Raw genomic sequence first — 27,631 nt, 5'->3', positions numbered from 1 at the left:
GAATCGCCACACTGTCTTCCATAATGGTTGAACTAGTTGATACTCTCACCAACAATGTAAAAGCGTTCCTATTTCTCCACATCCTCTCCAGTATCTGTTGTTTCCTGACTTTTTAATGATCGCCATTCTAACTGGTGTGAGATGGTATCTCATTGTGGTTTTGATTTGCATTTCTCTGATGGCCAGTGATGATGAGCATTTTTTCATGTGTCTGTTGGCTGCATAAATATCTTCTTTTGAGAACTGTTTGTTCATATCCTTTGCCCACTTTTTGATGGGGTTGTTTTTCTTGTAAATTTGTTTAAGTTCTTTGTAGATTCTGGATGTTAACCCTTTGTCAGATGGGTAGATTGTGAAAATTTTCTCCCATTCTGTAGCTTGCCTGTTCACTCTGATGGTAGTTTCTTTTGCTGTGCAGAAGCTCTTTAGTTTAATTAGATCCCACATGGCTTTTGTTTTGGCTTTTCTTGCCGCTGCTTTCGGTGTTTTAGTCATGAAATCCTTGCCCATGCCTATGTCCTGAATGGTATTGCCTAGGTTTTCTTCTACGGTTTTTATGGTTATATGTCTAACATTTAAATCTTTAATGCATCTTGATTAATTTTTGTATAAGGTGTAAGGAAGGGATCCAGTTTCAGCTTTTTTTTTTTTTTTTTTTGTGACAGAGTCTCGCTCTGTCGCCCAGGCTGGAGTGTGGTGGCACGATCTCCCGCTCACTGCAAGCTCTGCCTCCTGGGTTCACACCATTCTCCTGCCTCAGCCTCCCGAGTAGCTGGGACTACAGGTGCCGGCCACCATGCCCAGCTAATTTTTTATATTTTTAGTAGAGACGGGGTTTCACCATGTTAGCCAGGATGGTCTCGATCTCCTGAACTCGTGATCGACCCGCCTCGGCCTCCAAAAGTGCTGGGATTACAGGCGTCAGCCACCACGCCTGGCCAGTTTCACCTTTCTACATATGGCTAGCCAGTTTTCCCAGCACCATTTATTAAATAGGGAATCCTTTCCCCATTTCTTGTTTCTGTCAGGTTTGTCAAAGATCAGATGGTTGTAGATGTGTAGTATTATTTCTGAGGCCTCTGTTCTGTTCTATTGGGCTATCTTTCTGTTTTGGTACCAGTACCATGCTGTTTTGGTTACTGTAGCCTTGTAGTATAGTTTGAAGTCAGGTAGTGTGATGCCTCCAGCTTTGTTCTTCTGGCTTAGGATTGTCTTGACAATGCGGGCTCTTTTTTGGTTCCATATGAACTGTAAAATAGTTTTTTCCAATTCTGTGAAGAAAGTCATTGGTAGCTTGATGGGCATGGCACTGAATCTATAAATTACCTTGGGCAGTATGGCCATTTTCACAATATTAATTTTCCTATCCATGAGCATGGAATATTCTTCTATTTGTTTGTGTCCTCTTCTATTTTGTTGAGTGGTGCTTTGTACTTCTCCTTGAAGATGTCCTTCACGTTCCTTGTAAGCTGGATCCCTAGGTATTTTATTCTCTTTGTAGCAATTGTGAATGGGAGTTCACTCATGATTTCGCTGTTTGTCTGTCATTGGTGTATAGGAATGCTTGTGATTTTTGCACATTGATTTTCTACCCTGAGACTTTGCTGAAGTTGATTATCAGCTTATAGAGATTTTGGAGTGAGATGATGGGATTTTCTAAATATACAATCATGTCATCTACAAACAGGGACAATTTGACTTCCTCTTTTCCTACTTGAATACTCTTTTTTCCTTTCTCTTGTCTGATTGCCCTGGCCAGAGCTTCCAACACTATGTTGAATAGGAGTGGTGAGAGAGGGCATCCCTATCTTGTGCCAGTTTTCAAAGAGAATGCTTCCAGTTTGCCCATTCAGTATGATGTTGGCTGTGGGTTTGTCATAAATAGCTCTTGTTATTTTGAGATATGTTCCATCAATACCTAGTTTATTGAGAGTTTTTAGCATGAAGGGTTGTTGAATTCCGTCAAAGGCCTTTTCTGCATCCACTGAGATAATCATGTGGTTTTTGTCGTTGGTTCTGTTTATGTGATGGATTATGTTCATTGATTTGCATATATTGAACCAGCCTTGCATCCCAGGGATGAAGCCAACTTGATCACGGTGGATAAGCTTTTTGGTGTGCTGCTGGATTCGGTTTGCCAGTATTTTATTGAGGGTTTTCACATCGATGTTCATCAGCGATATTGGTCTAAAATTCTCTTTTTTTGTGTCTCTGCCAGGCTTTGGTATCAGGATGATGCTGGCATCATAAAATGAGTCAGGGAGGATTCCCTCTTTTTCTAATGATTGGAATAGTTTCAGAAGGAATGGTATCAGCTCCTCTTTGTACTTCTGGTAGAATTTGGCTGCAAATCCATCTGGTCCTGGACTTTTTCTTCATTGGTAGGCTATTAATTATTGCCTCAATTTCAGAGCCTGTTATTGGTCTATTCAGAGATTCAACTTCTTCCTGGTTTAGTCTTGGGATGGGGTATGTGTCCAGGAATTTATCCATTTCTTCTAGATTTTCTAGTTTATTTGCATAGAGGTGTTTATAGCATTCTCTGATGGTAGTTTGTATTTCTGTGGGATCGGTGGTAATATCCCCTTTATCATTTTTTATTGTGTCCCTTTGATTCTTCTCTCTTTTCTTATTAGTCTTGCTAGCAGTCTATCAATTTTGTTGATAATTTCAAAAAATCCAGCTCCTGGATTCATTGATTTTTTTGAAGGGTTTTTTGTGTCTCTATCTCCTTCAGTTCTGCTCTGATTTTAGTTATTTCTTGTCTTGTGCTAGCTTTTGAATGTGTTTACTCTTGCTTCTCTAGTTCTTTTAATTGTGATGTTAGGGTGTTGATTTTAAATCTTTCCTGCTTTCTCTTGTGGGCATTTAGTGCTATAAATTTTCCTCTACATGCTGCTTTAAATGTGTTCCAGAGATTCTGGTATGTTGTGCCTTTCTTCTCACTGGTTTCAAAGAACATCTTTATCTCTGCCTTCATTTCGTTATGTACCCAGTAGTCATTCAGGAGCAGGTTGTTCAGTGTCCATGTAGTTGTGTGGTTTTGAGGGAGTTTCTTAATTCTGAGTACTAATTTGATTGCACTGTGGTCTGAGAGACAGTTTGTTGTGATTTCTGTTCTTTTACATTTGCTGAGGAGTGCTTTACTTCCAACTATGTGGTTAATTTTGGAGTAAGTGTGATGTGGTGCTGAGAAGAATGCATATTCTGTTGATTTCGGGTGGAGAGTACTGTAGATGTCTATTAGGTCTGCTTGGTGCAGAGCTGAGTTCAAGTCCTGGATATCTTTGTTAACCTTCTGTCTCACTGATCTGTCTAATATTGACAGTGGGGTGTTAAAGTCTCCCATTATTATTGTGTGGGAGTCTAAGTTTCTTTGTAGGTCTCTAAGGACTTGCTTTATGAATCTGGGTGCTCCTGTATTGGGTGCATATATATTTAGGATAGTTAGCTCTTCTTGTTGAATTGATCCCTTTACCATTATGTAATGGCCTTCTTTGTCTCTTTTGATCTTTGTTGGTTTAAAGTCTGTTTTATCAGAGACTAGGATTGCAACCCCTGCTTTTTGTTGCTTTCCATTTGTTTGGTAGATCTTCCTCCATCCCTTTATTTTAAGCCTATGTGTGTCTCTGCACGTCAGATGTGTCTCCTGAATATAGCACACTGATGGTCTTGACTCTTTATCCAATTTGCCAGTCTGTGTCTTTTAATTGGGGCATTTCGCCTATTTGCATTTAAGCTTAATATTGTTATTTGTGAATTTGATCCTGTCCTTATGATGTCAGCTGGTTATTTTGCCCGTTAGTTGATGCAGTTTCTTCCTAGCCTTGATGGTCTTTACAATTTGGCATGTTTTGCAGTGGCTGGTACCGGTTGTTCCTTTCCATGCTTAGTGCTTCCTTCAAGAGCTCTTGTAAGGCAGGCCTGGTGGTAACAAAATCTCTCAGCATTTGCTTGTCTGTAAAGGATTTCATTTCTCCTTCACTTATGAAGCTTAGTTTGGCTGGATATGAAATTCTGGGTTGAAAATTCTTTTCTTTAAGAATGTTGAATATTAGCCCCCACTCTATGCTGGCTTGTAGTTTCTGCTGAGAGATCTGCTGTTAGTCTGATGGGCTTCCCTTTGTGGGTAACCCGACCTTTCTCTCTGGGTGCCCTTAGCATTTTTTCCTTCATTTCAACCTTGGTGAATCTGACAATTATGTGTCTTGGGGTTGCTCTTCTTGAGGAATATCTTTGTGGCGGTCTCTGTTTTTCCTGAATTTGGATGTTGGCCTGCCTTGCTAGGTTGGGGACATTCTCCTGGATAATATCCTGAAGAGTGTTTTCCAACTTGATTCCATTCTCCCTGTCACTTTCAGGTGCACCAATCAAATGTAGATTTTGTCTTTTCACATAGTCCCATATTTTTTGGAGGCTTTGTTCATTTCTTTTTACTCTTTTTTCTTTAAACTTCTCCTCTCGCTTTATTTCATTAATTTGATCTTCAATCACTGATACCCTTTCTTCCACTTCACTGAATCATCTATTGAAGCTTGTGCATGTGTCACGTAGTTCTCATGCCATGGTTTTCAGCTCCATCAGGTCATTTAATGTCTTCTCTACACTGTTTATTCTAGTTAGCCATTCGTCTAATCTTCCAACGTTTTTAGCTTCCTTGCGATGGGTTTGAACATCCTCCTTTAGCTCAGAGAATTCTGTTATTACCGACCTACTGAACCCTACTTCTGTCAGCTCATCAAAGTCATTCTCCGTCCAGCTTTGTTTCATTGTTGGAGAGGATCTGTAATCCTTTGGAGGAGAAGAGGTACTCTGGTTTTTAGAATTTTCACCTTTTCTGCTCTGGTTTCTCCCCATCTTTTTGGTTTTCTCTACCTTTGGTCTTTGATGCTGGTGACCTAGATATTTGGTTTTGGTGTGGAGTGGATGCCCTTTTTATCGATGTTGATGCTATTCCTTTCTGTTTGTTAGTTTTCCTTCTACGAGTCAGGTCCCTTAGCTGCAGCTCTGTTGGAGTTTGCTGGAAGTCCACTCCAGACCCTGTTTGCCTGGGTATCACCAGCAGGGGCTGCAGAACAGCAAACATTGCAGAACAGCAAATACTGCAGAACAGCAAATATTGCTGCCTGATCCTTCCTTTGGAAGCTTCGTCCCAGAGGGTCACCGCCTGTATGAGGTGTCAGTAGGCCCAAACTGGGAGGTGTCTCCCAGTTAGGCTACACAGGGGTCAGGGACCCACTTGAGGAGGCAGTCTGTTCTCAGAGCTCAAACACTGTGCTAGGAGAACCACTGCTCTCTTCAGAGCTGTCAGACAGGGATGTTTAAGTCTGCAGAACTTTCTGCTGCCTTTTGTTCAGCTATGCCCTGCCCCCCGAGTTGGGGTCTACAGAGGCAGCATGCCTTGCAGAGCTGTGGTGGGCTCCACCCAGTTCGAGCTTCCCCAGCCACTTTGTTTATCTACTCAAGCCTCAGCAATGGCAGATGCCCAACCCCCTGCCAGGCTGCTGCCTTGCAGGTCAATCTCAGACTGCTGTGCTAGCAGTAAGCAAGGCTCCGTGAGCGTGGGGCCTGCTGAGCCAGGCACGGGATATAATCTCCTGGTGTGTCATTTGCTAAGACTATTGGAAAAGCTCAGTATTTTGGTGGGAATGTCCCGATTTTCCAGGTACAGTCTGTCATGGCTTCCTTTGGCTAGGAAAGGGAAATCCTCTGACCCCTTGTGCTTCCCGGGTGAGGTGATGCCCTGCCCTGCTTCGGCTCACACTCTGTGGGCTGCACCCATTGTCTAACCAGTCCCAATGAGATGAACCAGGTACCTCAGTTGGAAATGCAGAAATCACCATCTTCTGCATTGATCACGCTAGGAGCTGCATACTGCAGCTGTTCCTATTTGGCCATCTTGGAATGGAATCCACATCCTCACCATTCATCCTCAGTCCCATTTCAGGTCTAAATTATCAGCTACCCTCAAACAACGTTATTTACAAGAGTTTCCATCATCTCATATTTAGCATGTCTAAGACTTATTTAACCATGCACAAATTCCCCACCCAACCATACCCCTAATGACTTCTCATCCCAATTTTTTCATTTCTGATTATTCCCCAGGCTTGGAATCTATGCATGGTCTTTGACACTTTTTCATCTCCAAATTTAAACTGTGACTCAGCTATACCACTTCTTCACAGGCAAAATATTTCAGAATCAGAGTTTCCTCTCCAACATTATCACTCAACCCTTAACCTGGATTACTACTACATGGATTAACTTGTTGAATTCCCTGTTTCTAGTCTCTCCCATTACTAAACTATAAGTTTAATCACATCATCCTCTTTTCTAAGATTCAATGTGTATCAGATCCAATCCAAACTACAATGGTTTTATAATTGCTTCCAAACATTTTTCTTTGGCTTCTTCAACTCCCCCTGTTAGGCTGCTTCTCTTTATAATTTTGTACATACCCTGAGTGTTCACACCTATACATCTTCCCTCATGTGCTTAATTTAGGAAAGAAAAGATACACGTAAATTCTAAAAAATAGCAAAAGAAAAAAAATCAAGCCTAGATACTTTACACTTGCCAAGTTTAAATGAATATTGCTTTTAGAAAGACTACCACATAAATATACTTTAGCTCACCAGATCTATTCAAGGAATCAAATGAGGGAATGAGTGCTTTAGAAACTTAAATGTTCTAAATTCAGGTAATTTAGACAATTTTTACAAATACATATTAATAGTATTCTGTTCTAATAATTAAAATTCAGGTAGACCTTAATTATATACTTTACTATGTAAAAGGGAAGTTGTTCTCCAATAGAAAACAACTAACTTCAAAATAAATAGATAAATAACTTCCTAAGGCATATACTCATAGTAAATTTAACATACTGCTACTACCATTTAATTGAATCTAACCTTTAAATTAAAAAAAGAAGATGGCATACTACAACTAATATGATAACTGTATATTGGGTGGTATTGCCTTTTGGTGTTTCAAACAATCAAGGCAACACTAACCTCTTCATTACTTTATAATGCTCATCTGGGAAAATATAGCTTTTCTAATTCCAAATTTTCTAAAATTGACACCCACAGAGCTCCTGAGAACCCAGGACAATAAAGCATAGGGTGCTTCATTAGAGGAAATCTATAATTACAGATTACTGAGTAAATAATATGGATGTCATTGAATTACATGAGAGTTGATCACTTATAAGAAAATGGTATAGAATTACAAAATTCGGCACCAATACCTCAGAGATATAATTATATCAATTTCTGAACATTATGTGGTTCTTTTAAAATAAAGTCATGAATAAAAATTATGCTTAAATAACCTCCCCAAAGATGGTAAAACCAGAGAAAATAGTGGCATTAAAAGATTGTCATTCCTTAGAGCTTAACTTCATAAGTGCTTTAAGTTGATGTGTCTACTTGACCTTTGCAGTTCTTTGATATTTTTTAATTCAAAAACTTCCATGATTTATATCATATGCTATTTTATGAAGTTACTATGTTGCCATCTAGTTACTGTTGTGTCACTACTGACTGCAAATACCATTATATTTTAGTAAAATGAATAGAGTTATGGTCAGAGCCAGACTTGCAAATAGGCACTTAATTTCTTGCTTGGGATTAACTAGAAAAGATTTACAATTTCAAATTTGTTTTTAACTGTCTCTTCTTGGAACAGCGGGCTCCAGAGAGGAAAGCAGGGCAAACTTAGATGCAGTTCATCATCACTGCTTCAATCATGCTTTCAGCAAATTCTTATGTAGTTTCCAATTAACTCTTTCAAACTATCAATGCATAACCACTGGGCACTTACTCAACAGATAGCACCATGTAAAAGAGAGAATTGTAAGGCATCTTCCAAATAGGCAAATTGTGTTTTTTTTTTTCTCTATGTGGGCTAATTTGGAGATTAAAAGAATTCATGGCCAGTAATAATAATAATAAAGAGTATTATTTGCTAATAAAGTAAAAATGAAATATTCTTTAAAAGTCTTTACTTGTTTGATATGTAATATATCTGAAGAACACAGAAAAATGCTATAGACTTTTGGTTTTTCAAACAATAATTAACAGAAAAGCCTACTTTTACATTTATACTTTAGGCACGGATCAAGTATTTACAGAAGCCAAGTTTCTACTGTTTAGAAAAGCAATTCACTTTAGTATAGTCCAAATACTGATAAATTACCTCAGATAAATGTCATAAAGGGAGGAACTGCTAATTGTATTAAAAGATATTCGAGACTATGTTTATTTTGCTTGTTCGCTAAGTCATAATTTTTAATATTCTTAATTATTTTTACTCTTTTTTATGTAAAAAAAATTTCAAAAACAAGTATCTGTTACTCTCCAAAATATGGAGTTAAAAAGTGGTATTTGCCAAAATGGTTGAGAGCGAGGAGGTTACTAAAGGTTCCCTGGCAAAGATTTAGGACCAGGCAATATTTTGTTCTTTTTATGAGCTGCTCACCTAAACTCATCAGTGAAATCTTTGCATACTATATCTGATTTCATTCAAGGCTGTTTATTTCCTATTTATAGCCTATATCAACAGGGGGAAATTGCAGTCCACAAAGAAATGATAAGAACCATTTTTCACTCAGCACTTCTACGGCAGCTAGTGATTTTTAGTATAGGGGAAATTCATCTCAATCCTTTAAAAGGAATACACTACTTATACTCTTATGACGTATGGAATCCTGGGTCTTCAATAGGACTATGATTTCTATTTCAGGAAGAGGAAGTAAAAAAATGTACCATGATTTATTTAAAGCAATTATCCAACTGTGTGAGGCTTTTAAAATGTCATTATATTTGTTTTAGTAACTAAGCACTCACATTAGCACTGTCTTGAACAAAGAAGGAAAAGCATATTTAGAGAATCTATACATTGCTGACATCTTTATATCCAGTTTAGAGGAAGCTATTTTAAGGTACACCCTGAATTGGGTAGTAAAGTGAGGAGGAAGATGTGACTTCCACCTCAGAGTCAAACTGGGAGAAATCAACAAGTGCTGGATGGATTAATCATCCACTTTTAAAAGACTATTTGAAAACTGGTAGCTGAGAAAAACCTTGTTAACACCCAGCTCTATCCAAGACATCACAGTGACTCTTGATCTAATTAGAATGGCCAGGGCATTTTGTTTCATTGGAACAAAAATAAAGACTGATAAATTAACCAACTATACTGCATTTTTTCCCTAAAGATGTACAATGCAAACAGGAGAACTATATCCACAGGAGACCAGGTTACCTATCAGGTGACTTCATTAAGGCTTGTTTTCCAGGGTGGCCCTGGATGCCCAGGGAGAGGGTTTTCCTATTTAAGAGTTCTCTTTCAGTGCCAACAATCTGTGAGAAAATTATCTCACAGCCAGTAAATGATCAACTAAGGTAGAATCTGAGTTTCATCCGCAACAAAAAGTGATTAAGTAATACTAGGATATTACCTTTCTGTTTGAGAATTATATATTTCTTATTAGATTGAACCATATTACATTGTCATTTTGTAGGCAAAAAACGGTCAAACGGCAACAATTTCATATGGTTTGAACTAATATTTAGAGACATAATTAAGCCATGTGAACTACTACCAACACTCTGAGAAAATGTTTCCAAATAGAAAAGAGGTAGGGAAGGAAAAGTGGAAGATTGTACAATGCAGGTTATGACAATGAAAAGATGCATTTAAAAGTATTTTTCTAAAATGCATTACTTGAAAAGCATGGATTTTCTAATGGTTCCTACGTTACACAAATCCAACCTCCATGAGTCATCAGCACAACCATGAGAACAAGATCAAGACAAGCGGAGGCTTGGCATACAGTTGGCCTGCCCTTTTGGCTATTGTCTTCACCATGGAGATGTTGTCAATTTTTCACTGAAGTCAATAATTTGCACTTCTTTCCCTAAAGCTTAGGAACGCTTTTGCAAGATCTCCCAGAACTCTGTCCCTTGCCCCCCCTCCAGCATAGGGATGCCAGGGAGCTTATCTTATCATTTTAATGAAACATCTTTGAGGTATGATTTCACTGGGGAGAGATTGAGAAATCAAAGCTTAAGCAGAGCTTGTGAAAGTAAGTTATGCAGTACTGAGCAAAACACAATCTCTAGAACTCATTTTTTCCCTCAGCAAGCATTAATGAATGTCAAGCCTTTATAGATTAGTTAATATACTTAGAGATAGAGAATACATGTTTATTTTTCCAAAACCTTGATTTAGCTAGTAACTCACTGAGAATTGAATAAATAAATCCACTCATTATAGTGCTTTTCAGAGGAAAACTCAGCAATATTTGCAAAAAAGTCAAATTTATTTTTTTCTATCATAAGCACATGAAATAATGACAAGTGCTTCAATATTATCTAGAATATCGATATATCTGCCATGTTTGCATTTTCTCATTAATTGGAATTTTATTTCTGTGTATTAGAATTTATCAGGTAGGAGAACAAACCAACCAACTCAGCTCAACCAAACACCTAATTACATTTTTTCATGCTCTTTGTCATTTTAGTGAGTTTCTTGTAAGAGAACGTCAGCATGACTTTTATTAATGTCAGAGAATGCATTCTTTTCCTTTTGATAAAAGAAGAAAGGACCTTTCACATTCAAAATTCAATTTTTCCCCTAACATTTCCAATATGACACAAACATATGGTAAATAAAATTATTCTAGTAAATATTAGAACCAGTGGACCAGTGAGGGAGACTTGGAGTATGCTGTGAATATATTGAATACTAATGAGCATCTGAAATATAAAAATTATTGAACTTTTAATAAAAACTGAATAATTCAATAATTTTTCATTAAAGAAAAAAGAAGTGTAAACAATAACAATCATTAACTCAGGTCTGTCTATGTATCAGAGACAGCTGACAAATGTGATGAGAAAGTTTTCAAGAGTTTTACACAGTGGACTATACTGGGCAGAAAAGTCTGCTTTCTATTTTCTCGGCAAAGAATATAAATAAGGTTACGTTTACAAATAAAACTTTCACTGAAGTAAAGGAATAAGACACGTCAAATAATTGCAATTAAAAAAAGAATAATGATTACATTCAAGAATAATGGAACTTGTCAGGAATACAAGTACAGCTGGTATTTCCCTGAACATCCCTCACTATATAGGGATTATCTGAGGCCAGGTGTGGTGGCTCATGCCTGTAATCCCAGCATTTTGTGAGGCCGAGACCGGCAGATCACCTGAGGTCGGGAGTTCGAGACCGGCCTGATCAACATGGAGAGACCCTGTCTCTACTAAAAATACGAAATTAGCTAGGCATGGTGGTGCATGCCTGTAATCCCAGCTACACGGGAGGCTAAGACAGGAGAATCGCTTGAACCCAGGGAGGCGGAGGTTGTGGTGAGCCAAGATTGAGCCATTGCACTCCAGCCTGAGCAATAAGAGCAAAAGTCTGTCTCAAAAAAAAAAAAAAAAAAAAAAGGATTATTTGTACCATTACACTTTTTTTTTCCTGGGACATTTAGAAATTTACTGTTTAACATTTGTCTTACAGAGTTACATTCAGGTACACCTAGAGGCAGGGAACTGGGCTGGATAATCTAGAGAGCGTCCTAATGTTTTATAAAAACCAAATCACATAAAACAAATTCAAAGGACTGATATTACTCAAAGCGAACTCTACATTAAGTGCAAACAGACCCAAAGATATGCTGCAAAATGAAATGCTATAAGTCCTATTACATTACTTATAGAGAATGTGGTGTAAACTATCCCTAGATACGATACCTTCAGTCATTAGGGACTAAAAAAGAGAAATGAGAATCTCATCAGCAAAATCTGTGAGAAATTTGAAGCTGTTTGCTTAGAGTATATAAAGTATTCATCAGAGAAAAAGGTTCAAACCTACTTTAAGAGAGATAAGAACTATTTCTTCACATATCAGAAGAGGGTTGAAGAAGATTGTTTCTTGACAGAAGTTCTCATGGGAAAAGCTCCCTTTTTTATTTGTGACAAAGATCATGCTGGAATTGATAGAAAAAGATAGACATTTTGAAATGAATAAAAGAGGTCACTCACAGGAAAAGCCTTTTGTAGAAGTGGCTTTTTGTTAAAAGATTCTCACTTTTATTCAAGTCAAAACATTCATTTTATTCCAGGAACAAAGTGGTGCAAATTTTGCTTCTCTCATTAACTGTCTCAATTAGGTAAACCACAGAGGCTTCATGGGTGTGCAACTTGAGCAGTCACACAGGGCCCTGCTCTCAGAAGGGCGCCACACTTGGTTTACTGCTCTGCTGCTGCCATCTTGAAATTCTTAATAATCTTTGAACAAGAGGCCCCACATTTTCATTTTGCAAGGAACTCCACAAATTATGTAGCCAGTTCTGGTAAAACAAAACTCATCTATAACATCATAAACTATCTTGGTTGTCCATTTTTCACAAGTTTCTTATCAACATCTGAAAGATTACAGGGTCTTCAAAATTATGCGGTAGTTACTATTCCTGATAATTTCTTAATGCGATTTTCTTTACTTTTGTATTTATAAAATCATATAAAGGAAGAATTTCCCAGTGGTTAAGTCACTTCCGTTAGAGGCTGCACTAACTTTTTCCATCCACATAAGCATGATTTAGTAAGAAAATGGTCTCAGTGTTCTGATTCCTTATCATCAAAAAGAACTGTTTGGTTGTTAAAAATAAAATTGAAAGCAGAAAAGACTGAAATAGTAGCTTCGGATTTCCTTTCCTCTAAAGTTCAGATCCATGGGGGTTTATAGGGCAAAGATGTCAAACTAAAACAAATGGAAACTCTCAGACATGTTTACTTGTTATTTGAAGAAGATATGAGAACATCCAGCAAGGGTGAACAAAATGTTTTAAAGTACATACAAATAAGGACAATTATTGAATAAGTATACTAACAGTATACTAGGAACTAAGAGAAGGTAAATGTGCTCTTCAGTAGATGTGTTTCTGAACAGTTATCCAACTCATTATCTACCCCCTTCCCACTTTCAAAGAATTAGATTTTAATATACAGGGACATTGCTACTTAAGAAATTCTCCGGTAATTCATTTTACAAACTAAATATTAATACATCTACACACACACACACACACACACACACACACACACACACACACACGATGCAAAGGATCATTCCTTATCACTTGTTGAGTTCATTCTAGCATGTTTTAGTTTTAAGAACATGGCAATATATTATACATCAACCAAAGCCATAATGAACAACACAAAGACTCTACTGAGTTCCCTGTATAGAGTCCAATGCCAAGGGTATCCTCCCACTTTGTCACTGAGAACTACTTGATTCTGACTGATACTGTCACTGGCAGAAGGAATGCAGAGCTTAGAGGACAAGCCTCTCATTTGCAAATGTACAGCAATGTCATGACTCAGTTCTAATATTTAACTAAAAACAATGGTCAGCACAAGTAACATACAGAAGCCTAGTAGACAAGGTGGTGGGCTGAAGTAGGCTACTCCTGGCTCTACTGTTTAGCACTAAACTGGCTTTATGGACCTGGAGCGAGTGCTGTTTATAACTCAGTTGCCACACTTGTGAGATAAGATGAGTCATTGGGCTCTAGGGTTCTTAAACTTTAGTGTACATCAGAATCACCTAGGGAGGTTGTTAGAAAATTGATTGCTGTCCCCTTACTCTCACCCAGTTTCTTATTCAGTGGGTTTAGAGTGAAGCCAGAAACTCTGCATTTCTAACCAATTCCCAGGTTATACTGAAGCTGCAGCATGGCAAGAATCTGAAGTACTAAACCCACAGTAGTAGGGTTCCTGAGGCACCTGCCAAGATGTTACAGTATCAACAGAGAACAGCAGTGTTCTGTCAGAAGAAGAAACACAGGCTGAAAGATGGTAGTACATTGGCCTGCTAATTAACAAGGGGTGGGGTGAGGGGAGTGGGGCTGGATGAGCCTCGAGAAAGCAAGGAGGTTATGACTTGAAACTGAGACCAATCAATCAGACTATGCAAGGCCCTAAATCAGAAAATGAAACCAGGTAAACTAAGGGATGAGAGAGAATCAGCTGAAGTGATGAGTCAGAACACAAGAGGAACACTGTTAGTGAGATGGGACAATAGGAATGAAAGCTCATAAGAGGTTAACAAGAAGGGCAAAGGTCCCATGCCTTGGGGGAGGGGTGGGACAAGGCTTGGGTCTGACTTGACTCAGAAAGTTCTTGAAGAAGCTCTGCCCAAATACTTTGCTATCATTGCCCAAAGGAAAGAGTATTTCAGGCAGAAAGAGTTAATCCCAGATGGATGCTCTGAAATGCTAAAAAAAGAATGAAGAGTAAAATGTGGAGCTAGGGCAGTGGTATACTCCTGTAATCCTAGCTAGTCGGGAGGCTGAGGCAGGAGGATCACTTGAGCCCAGGAGTTCGTGGCCAGCCTGGGCAACACAGTGAGACTCCCTTGTCTAAAAAAAAAAAATTAATAATATGTGGGTAAGTATAAATGAACATTAACTGAATAAAAATGACCCTACTGTCTTGTTCTAAGGTGGGTAATACAAGACCTTGACATCAATACTGTATGCTTGTTTACACAAAAACAAATACTGCATGATCTCACTTACATGTGCAATCTAAAAAAGTAAATCTCATAAAAGCAGAAAGAGTGGTGGTTGCCAACAGCTGGGGGAAGAGATGGGCAGATGTTGGTCAAAGAGTACAAAGTTCCAGTTAGACAGGATGAATAAGTTCTGGAGACTGATTGCACAGCATGGTGGTTATAGTTAATAATACTGTATTGTACCCTAAAAAATTGCTCAGAGAGTAGATCTAAAATGTTCTCACCACCAAAAAAGTATATGAGGTGATGAATATGTTAATTAGATTGATTTAATCATTTCACAATGTATACATATGTTAAAACATCACACTGTACACCATCAATATGTACAATTTATTTGTCAATTACACCTTAGGAGAGCTGAAAAAAAGAAAAACATACTGTATGTCTTTCTAACCAGCTTTATACTTCAATGGAATTTTGAAAAATGAGCTGTGATAGTAAATTATATTGTTAACAGAAACACATACAAATAGTCATGTTGGAATCTATCTAATAATATGTGGATATTCACATATACATTATATATACTGTAACCTTTGCTATTTTTAAAAGGCATCTTTGCTAATGAGTTCAGCTAATAAAACCATATCCATATTCACTTTTGAAGATATTAAGGTGAAGTGATATTGATCTCACATATATTTCCACACCTACCATAGCACACAACACACCTATGAATATTCAATGTCTACATAGTCAAGGATTAAGGTCCAAATTTCATGTGTGCTTTCCTATCACTCTTCTAAGATAAACACTCCTTTAATATCAGTGAAAATAAAAACATACTGCTGAAAGCATCTGCATTCCTAGGATGCTCCTAAAAATTAGTAGTTGTTAGTTATTGCTAAACTCCACATCCAGGTGTGACCAAAATGTATACAGTATGACAGTTATATTACAGCATAAAGGGGCATTACATTTCAAAAAGATTTTGAATCAACCTAATGATTTTCAGAAATGGAGTGAAAGAGAAAAACAGGTCCTTCTACAGTGCCTAATAAAACTGTGAAAACACAAAGTAGAGGAAAATGTAAGAAAACAGAAAGAGGCTGCTTAATGCCTTTCAAATAGAAACTGAATTGCTGAGGCAGTTCTCACCACCTTATTTATACATCGGGTTGCTCACAAATCATGATGTCACCCACCAGGAAGCAATGCATCAGGAGGAGCACGACAGTGCAACAAGCCCAAAGAAGGAGGGGAGAGAGGTGCAGCAGAATGATAAAAATGTATCAACTCGAAAAATCCAAATGGTTTTACAGATGAATATTATATGAAAGTATTACATGGAAATAAGAAATTAGTTTCAGAAACTGTCTACAGGCCAAACAAACCAACATCAAAGAGGATGCTTATAACAAAGGACTTACATTTGGTGAACCAAAACTGGGTATTCCTTGAATATCAGAGATTGAAGAGATGACCAACTTCCACCAAAAGGTTTCCTTTCCCTACCATATCTGTGGACAAGCAACTAGTCTCTTATGTCCCATCTCAAACAACAACAAAAACATGACAACAAACAAAACAAACCAAACAAAACCTGGCATATGGTCCTACTTTCCATTTAAATAATACATTTTTTTCTTTAAGACATACTGTCTTAAAGTAAGTTTTTGAGATGGTTCCTCAATACGGACTTCTGGTTTTACTTTGGTATGTCAGCATCGATTAGTCTTTAGTTACTTTGTCTTTAAAAAAAATCACATCCGGCTGGGTGCAATGGCTCACGCCTGTAATACCAGACTTTGGGAGGCCGAGGCAGGTGGATCATGTGGTCAGCAGTTCAAGACCAGCCTGGCCAAGACGGTGAAACCCCGTCTCTACTAAAAATACAACAATTAGCCAGACGTGGTGGTGGGTGCCTGTAATCCCAGCTACTCAGGAGGCTGAGGCAGAGAATTGGAATTGCTTGAACCCGGGAGGTGGAGGTTGCAGTGAGCTGAGGTCGCACCATTGCACTCCAGCCTGGGTGACAGAGCAAGACTCCATTGCAAAAAAAAAAAAAAAAAAAAAAAATCACATCCTTCAACTACTGAAGTCTAGGGCACATGATCTCTTTTCCTAAGGTTATAATTATCTGTGGTTTTAAAAGAGCTAACTCATACATTTCCTTATAAAGATGTTTACCTTGTTCCACTAGGTTCTTAAAAAAAGAGAAAGGATGAGGGAGAATAGGCTTAAAACTGCAGTGCCAACCCTTGCCCCTACCCCCACTTCCACCCTTGAGGAGGGAGGTATCTTTTGGAGGTTTCACCTACTGTCATGTTACTCAATTGAAAATAGATACTTTCAACATGCTTTAGCCACAGGAGCTTACAGGATTACTTAAAAGTACAGGCTGCATGTGAATGTTCTGTGGGGGAAGGAGTATGGTTACATTTAAAGGTTAATGTAACCATAGTTCATCTCTATAGCTCAATCTCGATTTCCCCTCAAAATATGATCAGATAGCCCTTAGAACAAAGCTGTATTGACTATTTGAGTGAAGAAAAAAGAGATGCAAAGAACGGTATAACAAGACCTAACAACATAATGGATTCTGGTGATGCTGGATAGAGCTCTGACTCAGAACCAGTTGCCTCAAACAAGTAAAGCATCTTTTTAAAACACTGGGGAAGACACAGGGGAGGTAGTTTCATATACCATGCTGAAGTTCAGTAGAATGAGGTCGGTTAAGCACTCTGTCCTGAGACATACACTTTTCATTTTCAATTGTTTTCAAATAAAAAGAGAGAAATCCCCTTTTTAAGTTGGATTGTTTAAATGCACCTACAGCTACTCCTGTCTAGCAAAGGCTAGGCAAGCTCTCCCTACTGATGCATTTCAAAAAAGGTTCAATTGGCAAAAGAAAGCAAGTGCAAAGGGTTTTTGACAAAAGAGGACTAGAGGGAACACATTTTCCTTTCACAGAAATACTGTTCTAGAAAATCAGACAAGGTAGTGACTCAACCAAGAATGTGTAGATATTGGTGAGATCAACAGGAAATTTGGAAAACTTCTTCAACTTCAAACACTCAACTGCATAAAATTATTAGCTTAAAAATTGGGGTAGGGATTACATTATAAAAATAAGGGACTAAAGAGACAAAACAAGATACTATGATTTACAGATTACAACACAGCCTAAACCAGCATACTCTGAGAATGTGGTTGTCTTATACCACAGAACCACATGGATGTAAAAGGAACCTCCTGGACCCTGTCCAATCCTCAGCAGGGCTATGCCTGCGTCTTCCTAGACCTATATGCATCCATCCTATTTAATGATGCTCCAAATAATTCCTAAGCAACTTTCTCCAGGGCTCAGCAAATAGAAAAGGCTAAATCAAATACAGGAGCTCTGAAATATCTAGTCTGACAAAAAGAATTTTTTTTAAAGTACACTTAAAGTAGATTCCAGTGCTGGTTCAAACAAATAAAAGTATTATGCCATCCATAGTTAATTGCACATTTAAAAGGATAATTATTTTTTGATTTTTTTGATTTTCAAATGAATCATACCATCATCTTCTAAGCTGTTATGAAATAGCATATGAAACCTACTGTTGATATATATGACAAGCAGGTATTCTAAGTTTAGGTTTTAATGTCTTCCTAATACCATTGTGACAAAGGTATAATTGCTTTCTTAAACGATGTCTTCTTTTCCATTTTATCCCACTAACAAGTGAAGATACTATATACTGTATAGGTTGTTCATGTGTGAGGGGTGTAACAGAGGACTGAGGATTGACTATTTATAAAAAAAAGAAATATAGATGATTTTAAGAGATTAATGTGAAAAATATTAAATCTATATATTATACGCTACATACGGTCCTGTGTGAGTGTATACATACACCTATGGGACTACATGAAGCAACAACCATTATTTCTTACAGAACAGACACACATAAGAGAGGGAGAAAGGCTGATAGTTAATAACCCCTGAAATAGGTTAATAGTGCTAAGTTATCAGTCAATCATACTTTGATTAGGGTATGTCACCACAGATCAGCACACTGTAGGCACTGAATAAATACTTGTGGAATTAAATTAACAATCACTGAAAGGTTTTCGTCCATAATCCTTTTGCACATTTAGTGTAACAATGGAATTTATTTATTTTATTTTTTAGACAGTCTCACTCTGTCGCCCAGATTGGAGTACCCGGGTTCAAGCAATTCTCCTGCCTCAGCCTCTTGAGTAGCTGGGATTACAGGCACCTGCCACCACACCCAGCTAATTTTTGTAGTTTTAGTAGAGATGGGGTGTCACCATGTTGGCCAGGCTGGTCTCAAACTCCTGACCTCAGATGATCTGCCCGCCTCAGCCTCCCAAAGTGCTGGGATTACAGGCGTGAGCCACCGCGCCCGGCCAAGTGTAACAGTAGATTTTGTCCTGATTCTAAAGCAGCCCAGGAGCTTGGGGATTCAATGTGAGTGGAACAAATATAATTAAAAAAAAAAGTCATTAGAGACTCAGTTGGGTTCAGTGCAGTTTGTTGGTTCTGTGAATGTTAGGTGTAATTACTGACATGAATCTAAGCACATTTGACTGAGAACAGAGCCAAATTAATTGCAATGTTGCTGTATAACAGCTGTTATTCATTTGACACTTTTCTGTAATAAGAATTAGAATATTAAAATATGGAACAAAGCATGTTTTTAATAAATGATTAGGCCACCAACAATGTGTTTTGGTAATTTCTTATATAGTCAGTTTTATTGTTTTCACTTACCTGCTCTAATATTTTCATAGATTTCTGCCTAGTAGAGTTGCATAAATCATATATAGCAACAAGCATATATTGTAGAGAAAAGCAAAATTTGTAACTGCCAGTGTTACTCATCTTCTACATAGGAATTGATGAAATCTTGTTAAATGTTCAGCACACTGAAGACAGCTCTTAACAGTTTTTGCAAATCTGAGTTTCTGCATTTAGAATGTAAGAACTCTTAATGAGATCTAAAGTATATTACCTATCTTGTTTCACATATTTATTTTTGTCTCTCATTTAAAAGAATATTTTTAGTAGATGTAGAAATTTGTTTTACTGCTAAGGCAGACAGAATGAGAGTTTAGCACTTATTTCCTGTGAACTGAAGCCAGAAATGTAATTATTTTAGTATGGGGTCAGAAAAAAAAAATTACTAGTGATAAGTGGCTCAAATAGGCTACAGGAAAAAATAACTAGAATCTTCAATTAATCTAGAGTGTATTCTGGAAATAGTACAGATAAAGCACATGCTCCAATGCTAGTGTATACTGATCACTGATGCTCTGAATAATGGCCCAGAGACAATAACGAAATCCTAATGATCTACCAGTAAATGTATATTGTGTGCTGGCTACATGTCCAAAATTATATTTAAGTGCCACATGCTGCTGCACATTTCCACCTGTGTAACATGTAAGGCCAAAATGTTTTTGGCGGGGGAGGTGGTTGGGAGAGTGCGAGGAGAGTTGTATAAAGAGTTGAAAAAGATTTCAGATGATAAAGACTGATGCATAAATAGCTTTCTATATAATTATAAAGTTAGATTAATCAAAACTCTACTTCTCTTAGGCTAGTCAATCAAGATCTTATTGTAATGATTATTGCCATTGATAATTTTCCTTGATATGTTCACTAAATAATTATTATTATTAAAGGGATAACATTTAACACTTACTACATGCTAACCATGTGCCAGGCAAGTACTAAGAGATTTACATGTATTCTCTCATTTAGTTCTTATGAAAATCCTGTGAGGTAGATGCTGTTGTTTTCTCTGTCCTTGAGGATCAGAGAGGTTAGATGAGTTCTTCAAGGATACACTGTGTAGGGAGCAGGGCCATGATGTGAACTGGTTTTGTCTGGCTCCAAAGGCAAGAGAAGAGGGGTAAACTCACTTCAATCACACGGGCTAAACCAATGACAGAGAGATCTGACAGATTACAGCCATCGGGGATCAGCAGATTCAACCAGCAAGGTGTGATTTATCATTTGATGATTGCTACAATGGGAACTCCTCCTCTTTGCATCTCAATATCTTTTATCCCAATGCTTGAACTTAGAAATTCAACAAATGTTGACTGAATGGCAGCTATATGACATATTGCCTTAACATAGACCTAAAGATATTTCATTAAAATAACAAAGTCACGAATTCATACTAAACACCTTAATGTGTGAGAAGCTCCAAAGACCTGGGTAAATCTTTACTGTACTGAATAATTTTATTTGGGGAAACAAAACCCAAATTTTCACTGAAAAATCAAATCTAGAGAACAAAGAGAAAAAAATTCTGATTTTTATATAAACATAGATTTCTTGAAATCTTTGCTAAGGTAGGAAACTAGGTAACTTAAAGTAAACATAGTATCAGCCAGATACACTTTTTCTCTTTATAGGTAAGGCTTTGCTAGGCCAAAGACTGTTTTCTAGGTCCACCAAGCATATAAACTTGTTTTACTTTGTATTAGCATCTATGAGCTGTTTATTAGCAGTTGTAAAAATATGCCGGAACGATAGTACCGATATTGCCTCATTATATTATTGGAGGTGATTTACTACTACTTGAATCAATTCCATTATTTGTGAGTTTTCTAATCTATAATTTTGGTGACTATAATTTAATGTCTGGGGTATGACAGTAAGAAACATAAATTGACCTATTCAGATCAAAATAATATAATGTGAAATGAGTTTATTCACTTATGTAATTATTTTACAACTAGGAAAACAGATAAAAACAAAATTGCTATCAACCACAGAGTTTAAATGTTTAGGTTTATTTGGCAAAAACTGCTGATCAACTCTCTGAAGACTGATTTTTCATCAAATCTAAGGTACCTCATTCTTTATCATGACACTAGAAGTAAACAGGCAATTCTGATTTCCATATAATCTTATACAAGGAGGAGTAAAACTCTTCCTGATTAAATTAAGATTTGCATGAGAATCATGCTTATAGTTTGCAATTTCAAAATACCCATTTTTAACATACTTTTTCCTATTGCTTCCTCTAAGATTTTGCAGTTAATTTGCTGACTTCCATAAACATGAAAAGAAAGAGATTTATTTATAAATATTTGGTAAGCTTTTTCTCTCTACCTACAGAATAAATTAATCTTTTTTTTAGTGGTCCCTAACATAATTATCATCTATACCAATATAGCCAAACATTGGAGAACATAGATTAGACCAAGTACTTTACACAGTTTGCATACCATTGCACGCATTTTAGAGTACATTTGTTGACTTAGCATATTTTTGTTGCATTTAAATTAGCTTTCTCAATTTTAAATTTAAATAAGTGGTATATTACTGTGCATGCTCTAATTATAATTATTTGGAAAATGGTGCAATAAACATTGATTGGATGGATCAAATAGCCTAATGTGCCAAAATATATCAATATATAATTATCTACTAGTAAAACTGTGCTGTTCTTTTAAAAAGATGTCTCTTGCTCATCAGTCAATCTGTTGCTTGCAACTTCCAACTGCCTTTTAAAATCTCCTTTATGAAATTTTTCCCTTCCTGTTACCATCTTCTCAAACTGCTGCAGGTTTAAACTCCTTTGAAGAGAGAATCAGGTATGAGCTCACTCCCTTTTCATTACCTTTCACTGTTCTTTTCCAGCTACATCCTCCTTGTAGTTTCCTCTCCTTTCTTGTGCTTCTGGCTTACTTCTTGAAAATCCCTAAATGAATCCCCATAATGACCTTAGCTCTCCTACCTCATCATGCCACAACTCCCCTGCCTGACTTGGAAGGCTCTTTCACAGCCCGGCTCCATCCTACCTTTCCAACAGTTTTCCAAATCAAACCCTTCACTAAAATGACACCAACAGAAAATACTGACTGAACATTTAACTATCAGGGACTGGTAATAGGCCAAATGCCATTAATGTATAATCAATAAATAGACTACAGCATAAATAACACCAGACTCTGGTTTTACAGAAGAAAAAAATTGAGGCACAGAAAGATGAAACACCTTGTCAGAGATTATATGGCTAGTAAACTGTAGTGCTGGGACTTGAACTTAGGACCCATTCTCTTAATCGTTTTGATGTATTTTCCTGTGGGCTATTACACATATCCTACATAAAGCATGCTGCCTTATGTGCTGACGTGCACTACTGCTGATGTTATTCCCTTTTACTTGGATAGTTTCACCTCTGCTCAGCCAAATGTTACCCATCCTTCAGAGTCTAGCTTGACTGGTATGTTCAGAGGCTGTATTTAGCCTTCTCCATGAAACTTTATGTAATTTTACCAGACCTCATTGATTTCCCTTTTTAGATAGAGCTAAAGAGCAAATAATCTCTATTATGTATCAGCACACAGTTTAATGTTTGCTAGGTCACCTTTATTTTATTTCTCTGACAAAAATGAAAACTTCTTAAGGGTGGAGACTATTTCTTGAGCTTTTACCAGATTCTTCAGGAAGCATAAAAATGACTCTTTCATCGTATCAGCAGCAGCAAGTATATTCTAGGTCCTGTGTTTTGTACTATACTTAATTATCTCACTTAATCTTCACTAAAACTACAGGAGGTGAATGTCATTATCCTATATTACAGATGAGGTAACTGAGGCATGAAGAGAAAAGGCAACAGAACTAGGTCATAAAGCTAGGTAGCAGAGCTAAGACTGATCTTCACTTCTGAACACACAGAATTTAAATTTTTAGTAATACCACTTAATGTTTATAAAATGCCTGTCTCTTTAATATTTAATCATATCTATTTTCTTCTTTACAATTAAAAAACTGTTTCTTATCATGGCCTTTGCCTTCTGATCTCCAATTCTCTCAAAATATAGCCTTGGTACATGGTATTTTTTTATGGATTTAACTTGAAAGATATAATCCTCTGGTTGCTTGGTTTTCATGATATCGTTACTTAATTCTGAGCTCAGTTGATCACATCTAGATTACAGAAATAATCTTTTGTGTTTGCTTTATCCTATTATTTTTCTGAATAATTAAATCCTCAAATATTTCTCCTTGATGAATGTATATAATTTTGCATGCCACATAAATATACCTTACTTTTGCTAAGTTACATCTACTAAGCAATAGATGTGTAAAAAAAAAAAAAGTTGGGGGAAAAGTGTTTGTCCTTTGCTACATTGATAGGAAATAGAAGCTTTATGGAAAGCGTACACTTTTTGAAAAAGTTATTTGTAATTTCCAATGTGACTTACTTTACCCAAGGGACTCTCTACTTTTGTTATAGGTAAGATTCTATGGTTCCAATGGTATGTATCTCTGGTCCCATGCATGAAATACCTCTATGTACTATATATTACATACCTCGCAATGGCAATGAAATGTTCTATATCATCTCTCTTTCAGTGGAAGAGAAGATTACAATGTTCTAATTGGACATATTTAAAGTTCTATAAATCACTTTCTGGTGACACCTCACTCACATCTTCCATAGGCTTTCACGCCCCATGGATTCACATATAATGCGTCTCCATCATGATTCCTCCCAGCTCTCAGAAGGCTCACAACTGCCTTCCATCTAGTTGATAAGAGCATCCTTCATAAGACACTCTCTGAGAAACTCAGACAGTGAGCTCCATCTTGACAGACACCCCACTCTATTATTCTTATTCTTTCTTTCCTGCATCTTTTCATTTTCATAATTAAAACTACACAATTGAAATGGAAGGATCTGTTTTTGAAACGTATTTATAAGTACCAAGGCACATATAGTCCAAGTATAAAGTAACATTACAATAAATAATAATAATATTTGTAACACATGGGCCATGAGTCAAGAAGGTAACAGTAGTTTACTATTTGATTGATATGTAAATAGAGCTATGGTACTAACACATAAAAAATAAATCCAATTTTTAAAAATTTACTTTTCATGCTCAAATCACTCAGCTGAGCATATGCATAAAAACTTATTTGGATATTTATCTTACGGTCTCAATGACATTTGAAGAGGTAATTAACTAAATATTAGCAAATGAAAATACATACAGACTATGAAACCATCCCTATAAAAATTTAAAAATTAATCAGGGAAGAAAGGAGAGAAAGAAATGAAAATAGGCCAAGGCCGGGCGTGGTGGCTCATGCCTGTAATCCCAGCTACTTGGGAGGCTGAGGCAGGAGAATCACTTGAACCTAGGAGGCAGAGGTTGTAGTAAGTTGAGATTGCATCACTGCACTCCAGCCTTGATAACAGAGCAAGACTCCATCTCAAAAAAAAAAAAAAAAAAAGAAGGGAAAATAGGCCAGGCACAGTAGCTCACACCTATAATCCCAGTACTTTGGGAGGCCAAGGCAGATCGCTTGATCTCAGGAGTTCAAGACCAGCATGGGCAACATGGCGAAACCCCACATCTACAAAAAATACAAAAATTTTTTTTTGTATGGGCATGGTGGTGTGTGCCTATAGTCCCAGTTACTGGGGAGGCTGAGGTGGGAGGATCGCTTGAGCCTGGGAGGCGGAGACTGCAGTGAGACTTGACTGCACCACTGCACTCTAGTCTTGGCAACAGAGTGAGACCCTGTCTCAAAAAAAAAAAAAAAAAAATACAAAAACAGAAAGAAAGGAAAAAGATAAACCAAGCTTGTAGCACATTCAGTGATTCAGAGTTAATCATTAAGTCAACTTGCTCTCTGACCTGCTTGACCTGCTTCCTCATAGTTGTTCGGTACTTACTGCTTCAGAATCACGCAGATCCTGTTACAAGATTATAGTTCCCCTTAACTGCTGTGTAGATAACAACTTGAACATTATAAAACATTAGGTTTTCCACTGGAGCTATTCTTTCAGTACTGCGTACCAATGAAACTACTGATATCAGCTGGTCTGAAGGATCCCACGGAAGCTGACTCACCAAAGAATGCAGTTTCCACATCCTGATGATTTCATCCCCCTTGCCCTGGTCAATCAATGACTCCAATTTTCCAGCCCCCTGCTCTCAGAGATCCACTTAAACATCCCAGCCCAGAACTCCTTGAGGAGATGGATTTGAGGGTCTCCTCCCATCTCTTTGCTTGGTGCCCTGCAATCATTAATGTCTTTCTCTGCTGCATCCCAGTTGTCTCAGGGTATTGGTCTGTTACTGTGCAGCAGGCATACCAACTTGTTGGTCCTATAACAACTAGACACAATCAAAATAAGCCCTTCTTTCTTTGTCTGTTATAGACACATTTTTAGGCGAACAGTGAAAGGTTAATAAATACTTGGAGGAGGGTAGGAATTGCTGTAGTGTGGGAGAAAGATTACATTCTCAGAACAAAACTGGATAGGCTCCATTTTTTTTTTTTTTTTTTTTTTTTTTTTTTTTTGAGACGGAGTCTCACTCTGTAGCCCAGCCTGGAGTGCAGTGGTGCGATCTCGGCTCACTGCAACTTCTGCCCCCTGGGGTTCAAGCAATTCTCTGCCTCAGCCTCCCGAGTAGCTGGGATTACAGGCACCTGCCACCACGCCCAGCTAATTTTTGTATTTTTAGTAGAGACGGGGTTTCACCATCTTGGCCAGGCTGGTCTTGAACTCCTGACCTCATGATCCACCCACCTGGGCCACCCAAAGTGCTGGGATTACAGGTGTGAGCCTTTGCACTCGGCCAATAGGCTCCATTTTTAACCACTTACTCTTTTCGTTGTTCACTCCAGCAATGCTGGAGTGTGGTGGGGGACTCCTGGAGGCCCCACAAGATCATTTCAGGGATTTGCAAGGTGAAAACTATTTTCATAATAATACCGACACTTTTTTGCCTTTCTATTTCTCATTCTTTCCTGAGTGTATCATGAAGTTTTCCAGAAGTTACATGAAGAATGATATTGAATCAGATTGAATAGAAAAGTAGGTATGAGAATCAAGCTGTCTTATTAAGCCAGACTGTGAAGAGATTTATGACGCTATTCTTTTTCTCTTCTAATTCTTTTTTTGTTTTGGAAAATACAGGTAGTTTTCATTTAAAAGGTTATTTATTTTAACATGAAAAGGTTTACTATTGTTATTTTAATTGAATCAATCAATCGATAATTTTAAAATTATCTCAGTTTTAACTCTAAGATGACAAATGTCAATATAAACAACTTACATAAACAAAAGGCATTTGGGGTCCTCAATGATTTTTAGTGTAAATGGGTTCTGAGATCAAATAGTTTCAGAACCTCTGATTTATACTTTACCGTGGTCATTCCATTCAAACACACATGCTATAAGTTGAACTATGTAATTAAGAGGTGATTGTTCTAAAATATTTATTTTAGGAAAAAAAAACAGTAAGAGCAGCTGGGCATGTTAGCACACACCTATATTCGCAGCTACATGGGAGGCTGAGGGAGGAGGATTGCTTCTGCCTAGGAGTTTGAGGCTGCAGTGAGCTATGATCACATCTCTGTATTCCAGCCTGGGTGACAGAGTGAGACCCCATCTCTAAAGAAATAAAATAAAGTAGGGTGGGCCCTTAATTCAATATCATTGGTATTTTTATAAAATAAACACCATGTGAAAAGACAGACACAGAGGGAGAATGCCATGTGAAGGTTGAAGTTATGCTGTGACAAAGCAGAAAACTACTAGAATCTAGGAGAGAGGCCTGGCACAGATCCTACCGTAGACTCTTCAAAAGGAGCATGACCCTGCTGACACCTTGATCTTGGACTTCTAGCCTCCAGAATTGTCAGACAACATATATCTGTTGTTCTAAGCTACCTAGCTTGTGGCATTTTCTTATGGCAGCCCTGGCAAACTAGTACACTGTAACTTTAATGTTCAAATAAAAACCAATGATCCCCAAGCCGATACGGTTAGTTTAGACTTCTTTCCTGAGTTTCACAATCACATATACAATGGCTTCTTAGACATTTTCCATCTTTACAAGGTGGAACTAAACATGTTTAAAATAATATCAGTCATTGTAACTCTCCTGAGAAAATCTGCTCTATTCCTGAGTTTGCTTTCTCTGTGAAGCATACCATCTTCTTTAACACTTGCCTCCTTTGATTTACACATCCAATCAATCATCAGCACCTGTCAATTCTATCCTTTAACACCCTCTCATGATGGTT

At 37.4% G+C, this 27,631-nt stretch overlaps 1 protein-coding gene across 3 annotated transcripts in view; it reads right to left on the bottom strand.

Moving 5' to 3' along the window:
• The window catches only part of DIAPH2 (diaphanous related formin 2), a 953,710-nt gene that overhangs the window by 204,227 nt on the left and 721,852 nt on the right, over window positions 1–27,631 (bottom strand). The window lies entirely within an intron of this gene.

Source organism: Symphalangus syndactylus, chromosome X (genome assembly GCF_028878055.3).
Source record: "Symphalangus syndactylus isolate Jambi chromosome X, NHGRI_mSymSyn1-v2.1_pri, whole genome shotgun sequence".
Classification (NCBI taxonomy): Eukaryota; Metazoa; Chordata; class Mammalia; order Primates; family Hylobatidae; genus Symphalangus; species Symphalangus syndactylus.
The sequence above is the reverse complement of the archived record's forward strand: the minus strand, read 5'-3'. Positions and strand labels throughout refer to the sequence as shown.